The sequence below is a fragment of the Triturus cristatus genome, chromosome 2_1 (assembly GCF_964204655.1).
Source record: "Triturus cristatus chromosome 2_1, aTriCri1.1, whole genome shotgun sequence".
Lineage (NCBI taxonomy): Eukaryota > Metazoa > Chordata > Amphibia > Caudata > Salamandridae > Triturus > Triturus cristatus.
In genome coordinates, this window is record NC_140581.1 from 124,845,883 (window position 1) to 124,859,177 (window position 13,295).

Sequence of the window (13,295 nt, forward strand, 5' to 3'; positions counted from 1 at the left end):
AATCCGTTGCAGAAGCTTGTATCTGAAAGAAACATGTTAGTTTGATTCCTCACCTTAGAATATCTCCAGGCGTCAGGCTGGATCCGGAAAGATTTTTCGTCAGCAATACCCCTTGCGCGTCGCTAGGCGTCGTCTGCGCTCCGCGTCCGTCGTCGGCGTCGTGCGCCGGAATGACGTCGTCGGAGTACTTAGACGCTGCCCTCGGGCGCTGACGTCAGTCCTTCTTTTTTCCGCGCCAGACAGCGCCGATCCGGGAAGAGCTTACCCCTTTTTGACTAAAACTTTTTGGACTCGTTTGTCCACTTGATTCGAACTGGTGCCGGTAGGATTCCTGGTTTTAAAGCCTGTGACTCCTGTCATCGGTGATGGACTGCCGGTGCCTTTACTGCCTGGGGGCCGACCACGATGCGGAGTCAAGCCTCGACTGCCAGGTTTTGACCTCGAAGGCTAGGCGGGAGCGGTCCCGTAAGCTTCTCGAGCTCCGACACTCGGCTCCGTGCCGTTCACAGTCCCGGTCCAGAAGGAGGTAGAAGGACCGGTCGCGGAGCCGCAGCCACCACCACCGCTCGTCAGGCTCGAAGTCTTCGGGTAAGTCGAAGCATGCTAAGACGTCCAAGAGGCAACACCGCTCTTCGGACTCCCCTCGCGCGACTCGCGCGACTCGGTCGAGGGTCCGGGTGGTACCAGCTCCGCCGGAGCCGCGTCCGTCCCCATACTCACCGGTCCCTGGGACTGACGCGACTCCGGCGGAGATCAGTGCCTTCCTCTCAGCCATGAGGGGCCTGGCTTCACCGTTGACGCCTGCCGGCGCGCCTTCCGGCCCCGCGGGCTCGACTGGGCGACCTAGCGAGCCGGCGGCTCCGGCCCCGGCGCCGTCGTCGACTTTGGTCCCAACGCCGCAGGTCCCCGTGGGATCCAGGCCTGGATCTCAGTCGGTGCCGATCGACCTCACGACGCCTCCTCCGCCGGCGCCGACACCGGTTCCACCCCCGGCGCTGTCTCCGGACGATGCCGTTCCCCGGGCCCGGCGCCGCAGCCGACGGATGACTATTTAATCTACCGTCCGGCTCCGATTATTCCCCCTGTTTATCAGGAATCAGATGACGGGGGCGACTGGGAGAGGTCTGAGTACCCTCTGGCCATGCAGGCCAACTTATCTCAGGACTGGGCAGATGAGCTGGGGGATGCCATTGGTCTGGACACCTCCCCGGACACTGGTTTCATCCCTCCTCCGACTGTGGCTTCGGAGGAAGGTGCTGCATTTTCAGTGGTGCTGCGCAAGGCGCCCGAAGCCCTTGGGCTGGAGCTGCCTGCTGTGGCCGTGAGGACTAACCTCCTCACTGAAGTGCTTCAACTGTCAGCAAGCTCCTCGGAGCCTCTGCTGCAGTTCAATGAGGCACGAGTGGACGTTCTGAAGGGCACCTGGTCCAAGCCCTCCACAGTACCTCCTGTGGATCAGAACGTGGCCCGCCGCCACCGCCCTGCTCCGGGCGACCCCAGTTTTCTGTCCCAACACCCCACAACCGAGAGCCTGGTTATCCAGGCCTCTACTTCCCAATCCTCCTTCCCGTCCGCTACCCCGGATCGGGAATCCAAGAGGCTAGAGCAGTTCGGTAAGAAGCTGTTCTCTTCCCTTAGTTTGGGACTGCGGTCCATGAACACCGCTTGCCTCTTGGACCGTTATTCTCACTCTCTGTGGGATACGGTGGAGGACGTGCTGCCACTGTGTCCGGTGGAGGCCCGGATACGTCTCTCCCAGGCACTTGCTGACGGGCGAGATGCAGCGCGACATGCCATACGGTGTCGACTTGACACCACGGACTCGCTGGGTAGGGCGATTTCCACCACGGTGGTGCTCCGGCGTCACGCCTGGCTGAGGTCCACATCTTTTTCGGGGGATGTCCAGAGTACCCTCATGGATATGCCCTATGATGGCGCTCGCCTTTTTTGTGAGAAGGCGGATAGTGCGCTGGCTCGTTTTAAGGACTCCGGGGCTACGGCCACGTCCTTGGGTCTCTCAGCCCCACGGCCGCACACTTCTGCTTTTTGCCCCTTTCGTGGCCAAGGAAGGGGCGCCTCCTCACGTCCGCCTAGCCACCGGCCGCAGAACCAAGCTGCATGCGGTCGCGGACGTGGGTTCCGCCATGGCGGTTCTAGAGCACATCGCGCCGGTCAGTCCACATCGGCAGCATCCGCCTCAAAGCCTTCCTAGTCCGAGCTTTCAGGCCCATTCCACGCCAGTGGGCGGCAGAGTTCGCCATCACCTGCTCCACTGGCGCTCCATCACCTCGGACATGTGGGTGCTGCAGGGCGGGGTGGGGTCGTGGACCCTTTGTCAGGAGGCTCTGCGCCTCTGGACATGGCTGGAACATCCGGGCATCACCTTGGTGGTTCAACATCTGGCCATCTGGTTGAACGCCAGAGCAGACGAACTCAGCTGCCGGTGCATGATGGATCACGAATGGCGTCTGAACTCGGACGTGGCGCAAGGTCTCTTTCTTCAGTGGGGAGAGCCTTGGTTAGATCTATTCGCCACCGAAGAGAACGCGCAATGTCAGTTCTGCGCGTTGGAATTTCCAAGGCAGCACTCGCTTTCCGTCGCGAGTGGAGTTGCGGTCTGTTGTACGCCTTTCCGCCTATACCACTTCTGCCCTGAGTGCTGAAGAAGATCAGGCGCGACCGGGCCCAAGTTATCTTAGTGGCTCCGGATTGGGCACGAAGGTTCTGGTATCCCGAGCTACTCAGTATGTCAATCGATCCTCCGATACGACTGCCTCTTCAGGAGGACCTTCTGTCACAGCAGCAGGGGACGGTCCTCCACTCGAACCTGTCCAGCCTCCACGTCCATGCGTGGAGATTGAGCGGCGGCAGTTGATGCCATTTGACTTGCCTCCTGAAGTCTGTGGTGTCATTCTGGCAGCCAGGCGTCCCTCCACAAAGACGGTATACGCCTGCCGGTGGAACAAATTTGTGGCATGGTGCACAGCAAAGGCTGTGGATCCCCTTTCCGCCCCTCTTTCTGAGGTTCTACTCTTTCTTCTTTGTTTGGCCCAGAAGGGCTCTGCTCTGGGCACCTTGAAAGGTTATCTTGCTGCTATCTCTGCCTTCTTACGGCTTCCTGATCAGCCTTCTCTTTTCAAGTCCCCTGTTGTTTGACGTTTTCTAAAAGGCATTACTCACATGTTCCCTCCTGTTCCGTTGGTAATGCCTCAGTGGGACTTGTTCTGACCTTTCTGATGTGCGCTCCTTTTGAGCCTCTTCACAATTGTCCCATTCGTCTTCTGACCCTGAAAACTGCTTTCCTGGTAGCTATCACCTCGGCTAGATGGGTGAGTGAGCTCCAGGCTCTGTCATCTAAGCCTCCCTTTATTTCTGTTCATCCGGACAAGGTTGTCCTCCGGCCTCGTCCTTCTTTTCTACCGAAAGTGGTGACCACCTTTCACCTCGGGCAATCTGTCACGTTGCCCACCTTCTTTCCGCCTCCGCATCCTTCAAAAGAGGAAGAGAGGCTCCACCGTCTGGACCCAAAACAGGCGCTGTCCTTTTATTTGGACCGCACCAAACAGTTCCGGGTGGACGACCAACTTTTTGTTTGATACGTAGGAGCTAAGAAGGGGAAAGCGGTACACAAACGGACCATCTCGCGGTGGGTCATGTTGTGTATTAAAATTTGTTACTCCTTGGCAAAAAAGGACCCTCCTGTTGGATTGGGGGCCCATTCCACCCGGGCCACAACGGCTACTACTGCCCTGGGCCGGGGAGTTCCCTTGCGGGACATCTGTCAGGCGGCGACGTGGGCTTCACTGCACACGTTTGCCAAGCACTATTGCCTGGACAGCCAAGTCCGGAGGGACGGCTTCTTTGGCCGTTCTGTTCTCCAGGACTTTCTGGTGTGATCTTGGTTTGCAGACCCACCACCGGGGTTGGTATTGCTGGGGTATCTATTCTAAGGTGAGGAATCTAACTAACGTGCTTCTTTCAGATGAACAAGTTACTTCCCTTCGGTAACGATGTATCTGTAAGAAACATTAGTTAGTTAGATTCCTCACCGACCCACCCATCCTCCCCGTTCTGCAAACTGACATCTAGGGTTAAGGCTATCCTTTTCAGGGCCCTAGATTTTTTGGCACCAGTGTCGGTCTCTTGCATGGCTCTGTGTTCCTGGCGCGGAAAGCTATGTACAAGAACTGACGTCAACGCGCGAGGGTGGCGTCTAAGTACTCCGACGTCATTCCGGCGTACAACGCCGACGACGGACGCGGAGCCGCAGACGACGCCTAGCGACGCGCAAGGGGTATTGCTGACACAAAATCTTTCCAGATCCAGCCTGACGCCTGGGGATATTCTAATGTGAGGAATCTAACTAACTGTTTCTTACAGATACATCGTTACCCAAGGTAAGTAACTTGTTCGGCGATGTCAACCATGGTGGCGCTCCGCCGCCACGCCTGGCTGCGGTCCACGTCTTTCTCAGGGGATGTCCAGAGCACCCTCATGGATATGCCCTTTGATGGCACTCGCCTTTTTGGCGAAAAGGCGGATAGTTAGCTGGCGCGCTTCAAGGACTCCCGGGCTACGGCCAAGTCCTTGGGCCTCTCGGTTCCGCAACCGCAAACTTCTGCCTTTCGTGGGCAAGGAAGGGGCGCCCCGTCACGTCCGCCTAGCCACCGGCCGCAGATCCAACCTGCATGTGGTCACGGACGTGGATTCCACCGAGGCGGTACGGGGGGGTCAACGTGCCGGTCAGTCCACATCAACCCCGACAGCATCCGCCTCAAAGCTCTCCTAGTCCGTGCTTTCAGGCCCATTCCACACCAGTGGGAGGCAGAGTTCGCCATCACCTGCTCCGCTGGCGTTCCATCACGTCGGACAGGTGGGTGCTGCAAATCGTCCTAAGGGGCTACTCCCTCCCCTTCGAGACGACCCCTCCAGCCATGCCACCGCAGTGCCACCGCATGTCGGGGGATCACTTGAATCTTCTATGGGAGGAAGTTGCAGCCCTCTTGGCCAAGGGGGCCGTCGAGCGCGTTCCTGGTCCAGAAGTAGGTCGTGGTTGCTATTCCCACTACTTTCTGGTTCCCAAGAAGGGCAAAGGGGGCCTACGCCCTATATTGGACCGCAGGAGCATCAACGCCTTCCTCCGGAAGGAGAGGTTCAAGATGCTTACCCTAGCTCAGGTTCTGGCTGCCCTGGATCCAGGAGACTGGATGGTAGCGTTGGACTTGCAGTACGCTTATTTTCACATTCCCGTCCTGCCGGCCCACCGGCGTTACCTGCGGTTCACGTGGGTCAGGAGCATTTTCAGTTCACGGTGCTCCCCTTCGGCCTCACCAGTGCCCCTCGGGTGTTCACGAAAGTGATGGTGGTGGTCGCAGCTCATCTGCGCAGATCAGGGGTTCCAGTCTTCCCCCTATCTCGACGACTGGCTGTTGAAGGCGGGCTCGCCCCAGCAAGTCGTCTCCCACCTCCAGACTACGGCCGACCTCCTGCATTTGCTGAAGTTCTCCATCAACGTGCCGAAGTCGCATCGGAGTCCCTCCCAGAAGCTCCTTTTCATCGGGCGGTTCTGGACTCGGCGCAGTTCCGGGCTTATCCTCTGGAGCAGCGGGTCCTCTATATTCAGGCTCTGATTCCCATCTTTCAGCCTCTGTCCCGGGTTTCGGTCAGGTTGGTGCTGCGGCTTCTGGGTCTGATGGCCTCCTACATCCTGTTAGTGCATCACGTCAGGTGGTGAATGCGGGCTCTGCAGTGGGACCTGAAGTTTCAGTGGGCCCAGCATCGGGGCAATCTGTCCGACCATGTCTTGATCTCGGAGGGCACTGCAAAACAGTTGCAGTGGTGGCTCACGAAACGCGATTGGGTCAGCGGCAGATCCCTCTCCCTACCCCACCCGGAGCACGTAGTGGTGACGGATGCGTTCCTCCTGGGATGGGGGGGCCACATGGGGGAGGCGGAGATCAGAGGACTCTGTTCTCCGGCGGAGTCTCGACTCCATATCAACCTCTTGGAGCGGAGAGCGATCCGACTTGCACTGAAGGCATTCCTTCCTGTTGTACGGGGAAGTGTAGTGCAGGTGTTCACGGACAACACCACCGCCATGTGGTATTGCAACAAACAGGGCGGGGTGGGGTTGTGGACCCTTTGTCAGGAGGCTCTGCGCCTCAGGACATGGCTGGAACATCCGGGCATCACCCTGGTGGTTCAACATCTGGCGGGCTCTCTGAACGCCAGAGCAGACGAACTCAGCCGCCGGTGCATGATGGATCACGAATGGCGTCTCAACTCGGACGTGGCGCAAGGCCTCTTTCGGCAGTGGGGAGAGCCTTGGTTAGATCTATTTGCCACCGAAGAGAACGCGCAATGTCAGCAGTTCTGCGAGTTGGAGTTTCCAAGGCGGCACTCGCTCGGACGCTTTTCGTCGCAAGTGGAGTTGCGGTCTATTGTACGCCTTTCCACCTATACCACTTCTGCACAGAGTGCTGAAGATCAGGCGCGACGAGGCCCAAGTCATCTTGGTGGCTCTGGATTGGGCACGAAGGTACTGGTATCCTGAGCTACTCAGTCTGTCAATCGATCCTCCTCTTCAGGAGGACCTTCTGTCGCAGCAGCAGGGGACGGTCATCCACCCAAACCTGTCCAGTCTCCACCTCCATGCGTGGAGATTGAGCGGCGACAGTTGATGCCATTTGACTTGCCTCCTGAAGTCTGCGATGTGATTCTGGCAGCCAGGCGTCCCTCCACCAAAGCGGTATACGCCTGTAGGTGGAATAAATTTGTGGCATGGTGCACAGCAAAGGCTGTGGATCTCCTTTCCGCCCCTCTTTCTGAGGTTCTTCTCTTCCTTTATTTGGCCCAGCAGGGCTCTGTTCTGGGCACTCTTAAAGGTTATCTTTCTGCTATCTCTGCCTTCCTCCGGCTTCCTGATCAGCCTTCTCTTTTCAAACCCCCTGTTGTTTCTCGATTCCTTAAGGACATTACTCACATGTTTCCTCCTGGCCCTTTCGTAATGCCTCAGTGAGATTTGAATCTTGTCTTGACATATCTGATGTGCGCTCCCTTTGAGCCACTTCACAATTGTCCTCTTCGTCTGTTGACGCTTAAGACTGCTTTTACGGTAGCCATCACCTCTGCTAGAAGGGTAAGTGAGCTCCAGGCCCTCTCTTCTAAGCCTCCTTTCCTTTCTATCCATCCGGACACGGTTGTGCTCCGCACTCGCCCTTCCTTCCTAAGGTTGTGACTGCCTTTCACATCGGGCAATCTGTTACGCTGCCCACCTTCTTTCCGCCTCCCTCGAAAGAGGAAGAGAGGCTCCACCGTCTGGACCCAAAACGTGCGCTCTCCTTCTATCTGGACCGCTCAAAACAGTTCCGGGTGGATGACCAACTCTTCGTTGGCTACGTGGGCGCTAAGAAGGGGTGGGCGGTGCACAAGCGGACCATCTCTCGGTGGGTCTTTTGTACATCAAAGCTTGTTACTCCTTAGCTAAAAGGGAACCTCCTGTTGGGATGAGGGCCCATTCCACTCGGGCCACGGCGGCGACGACTGCCCTGGGTCGGGGAGTCCCCTTGCAGGACATCTGTCAGGCAGCGACGTGGACCTCGCTGCACACGTTTGCCAACCATTATTGCCTGGACAGCCAAGTCCGGAGAGAGGACTTTCTGGTGTGATCTTGGTTCGCAGTCCCACCACCGTGGTTGGTATTGCTGGGGTATCTATTCTAAGGTGAGGAATCTAACTAACGTGTTTCTTTCAGATGAACAAGTTACTTACCTTCGGTAACGATGTATCTGTAAGAAACATTAATTAGTTAGATTCCTCACCGACCCACCCATCCTCCCCGTTCTGCGAACCGACATCTAGGGTTAAGGTTATTAAGGTTATCCTTTTCAGGGCCCTAGACTTTTTTGGCACCAGTGTCGGTCTCTTGCATGGCTCTGCGTTCCTGGCGCGGAAAGCTATGTACAAGAACTGACGTCAGCGCGCGAGGGCGGCGTCTAAGTACTCAGACGTCGTTCCGGCGCAAGACGCCGTCGACGGACGCGGAGCCGCAGACGACGCCTAGCGACTCGCAAGGGGTATTGCTGACTAAAAATATTTCCGGATCCAGCCTGACGCCTGGGGATATTCTAAGGTAAGGAATCTAACTAATCTTTCTTACAGATACATCGTTACCGAAGGTAAGTAACTTGTTCGTTAGCACATTTTGCGTATGGGTTTTGTCAGATGGAAGCACAAAAGAATATTTAGAGTGAAGGCTGCACTCAGCATAAGCTGTTCACAAGTTGCCACTGTGAACAAAGTAGCTTTCCATTTACCCACCTACATTCTCTTTTGGCATTTTCCTTGCTGTTTTTACAGGAAAAGCTATATCACTGAAAGATTGGAAGATACCTTGGAATGACAAGGGGCTGCAAGTTGAATTTCCCTCAGATTAGTAAACTCAGACCACGCTAACTAGTAAAACAGTTGATCCTCATATTGACTAGCACAAGAATACATTCTGAAAAGTTGGTTCAGTCAGGTGAGCTTCGCAACATTGAAAAGAAAATAGTCTTAGATCCATTATGACTCGTACCATTATGACAAACATATCAGATAAGACAAAGAAAAGCTCATGAACCCCACAGACATTTTTATTGCTCCAGGGACTTTTGGTGAAACAGAATAACCTTTATATGATATTGCAATAGAAATGCCTATGATTTACGAAAAACCACTGGAAGAAACTGTGAAGGACATACAAAATGCATTAGCCAGTGCTGAGAAGTCCATCAGGAGAGAGGTAATGGATGTTTTTAGAAACAGAGTTGGCATGTTTGCAAGAAAGGTAAGCGCAGTACAGCTTCAATTGGAGGATTTGTAGGTAATCAGGATGAGAGTCAAACACAGCTTCATCATTTTGTATAGAAGTTAAAACCTCTGATTATTTCTAGTGCGAAGTAATGAAATGAACTGCACAAAGGAATTTGTTATTTTCATCTAATGCCCTCAAGAGAGAGCACTCCAAGCCCAAAAGGTCATTACACTAGACCCATTGATGCTTCAAATAAATACATTTAATATTTGATTATTAGTTGGCAGAGAGTAGGAATCGCCAGGCTTTTAGCCTAGCCCACTAAGACTAGCTCTCATGTAGCTCAGAATAAAGCATTTGAAATGTAAATGGGGAACTAATTGTTGGGACATCACCAATGAACCAGGTCATGGAAAGAATTGTAGGGGCTCCAGTAAAAACTTGATGATCCTGGTCCATTGCTCCTCCATTGTGTTTCTTTATTCTTTTTTTTTTTTTTGTTTGTTTTTTTTTTTTTTGAAACCGTTTATTACAAGACTCAAAAAATATACAAATATGGGCCTACAACCTTCCGGCCGGCCGCTAGCAATAAAAGGAGCATACGATATACATTTATAAAACACATGGTGCTGCGGCCGAGCATGCACAGGAGGTAACATCGTTGCGAGCCACACTATCCAGACCCCACTATACGGTTCCATTTTAAACTTAAAGAACAACAAATACAAACAAACCCACAAGGCAAACCTCAATCGGAAATAGCAACACGTGCTCCCCTAGAGGGGGGATCCTAGCCATCCATAGGAATCTCAAGAGGGGGGGGAGAGATCAGAACTAGGGCTGGGTACACCTAATGCCCAGGTACCGGGGGGATGAGTTGGCTAAGGGGACGGGGCCGGCGGCGGATCGGGCAATAACGGTGGAGCACAGATTCCCCCGCGGTAGGCGTTCCAGGGGCCCCACACTTTCACCCATGTCGCAGGCTTACCTCTCGCCACAGTGTTTCTTTATTCTTGATTTTTTTCTTTATTTTGTTGTATTAATATTTTTGATTTTTAAATATTGTTAATATGCATGAAACTACTATAGAAAGTGCTCTCACTTCTTTGTATAACTTCATAACTTATACTTGCTGCAGCCCCCTTTCCCTGCATTACCTTAATCTCTGTTAAAGTGGCACATAAGCTCTGTTGGCCACCTCAACTTTGATAACTTCCCTTAACATCACTAGTGCTGCACTAAAATGGTATTTATCTTCTCTGAACTTCCACTTTCTACTCCTTAGTGACATTCTTCCCATTTGTTGTTCTTAAAGGCTCCTCCCTGGTTCCCGCTCTCATGTCCTCTGAACAGTACCTTTCTTATGTAACATTTGCTTTCAGTTTCTTCTGCCATCTCCAAGCTAGTAATTGACACATTCTTCTCCACTCACTTTTGTTTTTTTACACAGGTATCCAACAGGCATCTGTTACTTTATTGTCCTTGATCACTAATGCTGAATATTTCCAAAACTTGCATAATATACTTCCCTGCTTCCAATGTCCCAGCATCATTGACTATTTGTTGAACTGAATGCATGACTTGAAAAAACTTCATTTCTGGCCTGTATATTTTCTTTAGTACCCTTTACGTCAAATACTTGTATTGCCCTCTCCGTGTACACCCAGAGTAGATTCAGATCCAGAGCACTCGAGTGTTGCTGTGAGTGTCTGATAGACCCATCTAGCCGCAAATTTCTTAACTTAGAATATCCCCAGGCGTCAGACTGGATCCGGAAAACTTTCCCCCAGCAGTACCGCTGCCTGCCGGGGGGTAGCGTTGCCCGGATCTGTCCTGACGTCCACGGATATGACGTCACTGGAGCCATACAAGTCCCTCCTGTCATGCTGATGATGTCGGTTTCCTTTTCCGCATCCCAATGCAGATCCGGGAGAAGCGGTTCCTCTGGCCTGTTTGTTGTTTTCAGGCCCCCTTGACGCCTTTTAGCGTCCATGAACAGTGTGTGATGCCTACGGGCTTCAAATAGTGGGGGTCCTGTACACAGCAGATGTCGCTGACAGATCCACACGCGATCTGTATGTGGTGCTAGGGAGAGTACCACGTCTCTGTGGAGTGCGACACCTGCCGGCAGCTCAAGCCGAAGTTCCTGCGGGAACGCCGTATGAAGTTGCGGTCTGCCTGGATGTCCCATTAGGAGTCCTCACGGCACCAGTCGCCATTTCCAGCGGAGGGTTCCAAGCGGCGCCAGTCTTCTTGTGCTGGGTGTAGGAGAGTAGGGTCTGCTTTCTATGTTCACCCCCACTTTTTGCTTTTGCTTTACTGGTTTTCGACTTAGATGTGGCTGTGGGCCTGCTAATCAGACCCACAGCCCTGCTGTTCTCTCTCTAAATTAATACTATGTACTTTAGGTGCATAACCCATTTGGATAGGATCACCTTATTGGCCCCTGTACAGTGTACCTTAGGTACCCAGGGCATAAGTGTACCCTAGGCCTACCAGGGGCTGCAGCATGTATTATGCCACCCCTGGCCTGGCCTTCCATTATGACACAACTGGCTGATCACTCAGCTGGGGCAAGGTCGTGTAATCACTCCTTGCTTAGGTGTAGTATTCCTATACCTATCTTGTATATAGACACATGTGTACCTATCAGACACTTCTATGGCAGGCCTTAACAATCCTGGAGGCAGAGTGCTTGGTAACATGTGAGATGGTGCTCTAGCATGAGCTGAGCCTGTCTGCAGCTTTCGGAACCATGTCCTTATAGCTGTTCTACCATATACTCTTAAAGTGCCTTATAATCTTAAACGGTTATGGTAACTATGGTTTGGCTTTATCAAAACATGTCGTGTAAGGTGTCTAACACTTTGTAATAATACCCCCATCCCATTTCTGGTGATGAGGATATTATCCCTCCCTTCTAGAGGGAGAAGACATGTTGTAACCTACTTACCCGGTTAAAGTTAACCGGAGCCCCAGCATCACAAAATGGATGCTGCTGCCACGACACAAGTCTGACCTCCTGCTGCTGGGAGTGATCCCGGCAAGGGAGGCTTGGACAATAGGTTTCCTGCCTTGGGAGGTGCGAGCACCACCCCAGACAGGCCTTAGTGTATTGGGGCATTGAGGGATGAAAGAAACGAGACACTGCCTGGGGCACACAAGGTGTCCCATGCATAGTCCAGTTCAAACCGGTGCTGGGGCACTCCAGCCCCAGTCCTGGCGCGAAACTGGACAAAGGGAAGGGGGTGTAACCACCCCCCTCCCAGGTCCCACCCATAAGGCGTGACCTAGCAGGCAACCCAGCCCCCCAGATTAGTATAAGAGTGGTAGCTGGGCCCCAGGGGATTAGATTATCCTGAACCTGCAACTTGAACAGAAACTCTGGACCTTCGACATTCGATGAAAGAAGAAGACTGAAGAATCTCCCTTGTGGCCAAGGAGTGGCTACCCTGTGCAAACAGGCACCATCAAGAGACTACCCTTTGCTTTGCTGAAGTTCTACGAGGGACCGACTGCAGAGCCTGACCAGAGCCTTGACTTCCAGACTTCTCCGACCCTGATCCACATCCACAGCCGAGCTGAGATCCGTGGAGGCGACGAGAGACGTGGGACCGGCTACCTGGGAAAAGTGGCGAGTATCTTCCAGCACAGCTTCTGAGGTACCCTCGAAGTTGTGCACCGGGGATTGAGAAGCCCCAACTCCAAGCACCATCTGCACCGAAGATAAGCCCCCCCCATACTCCACGAGTCCTGCGTGGGGCCCTTCTGCATTTTCCTGCTTGCCGCGTCTGTCAGGTTGCTTGCCCGTTGGCTAGCGGCCTTTGTGACGACACACCTTGATATCTCCACCGCTGGTTTGGCTTCTCCAGACTGGCTCCCTCTTCTTTGCAAAAGAGAAGCACCCCAGACCTTCCTGGTCTGCACCAGAAGCAAGTCCTCCGTTCTTCGTGGGTTCCGCTTGCCAAGGCTTGGTGAGTCCTAGTTCGACTTCGCCGCCGCCGACAGAAAGAGCCTTCGTGGGACAGCTCGCCTCCTGGTCCTGGTCGTCCTCGACGTCTCCTGGTACCCGTGGCTGCAGCGACAAGCTTCACCCTTCACATGCAATCTTCACGACATCGCCTGGTTCCTTCCTGGTTCCACGTGGTCACTGGCTAGTGACCTTGACTCCGTCCCTTCTGCTTGCAGGTACCCTTCCTTCTTGATCCTGGCCTTGGGATCCACCGGACACTCTGCACTGACTGCCTGTCAGCAACTTTCCTTCAGGCATCCATAGAAGTCCACGACGAAACCCGACGCAAGTTCACACCTATGCACCCGCAGCCCGTGGGCTAGGTAACTTGGGTACTTCGGTGCTCACAAGGGTAGTGACTATCCTAGGGTCTAGTTTCCGAGTCTCGACTTTCTAGCTACTCCAGAAGTGTCCTAAAACTGCTTATTTCAGAACTGTACTATTTCTATCGACTATACGCATTACGCATGAGTGTTTCCACTCTGCACC

At 53.5% G+C, this 13,295-nt stretch overlaps 1 protein-coding gene across 6 annotated transcripts in view; it reads left to right on the forward strand.

The window, feature by feature from the left end:
* UBAP2 (ubiquitin associated protein 2) overlaps positions 1–13,295 on the forward strand; it is a 1,669,217-nt gene that overhangs the window by 1,383,724 nt on the left and 272,198 nt on the right. The window lies entirely within an intron of this gene.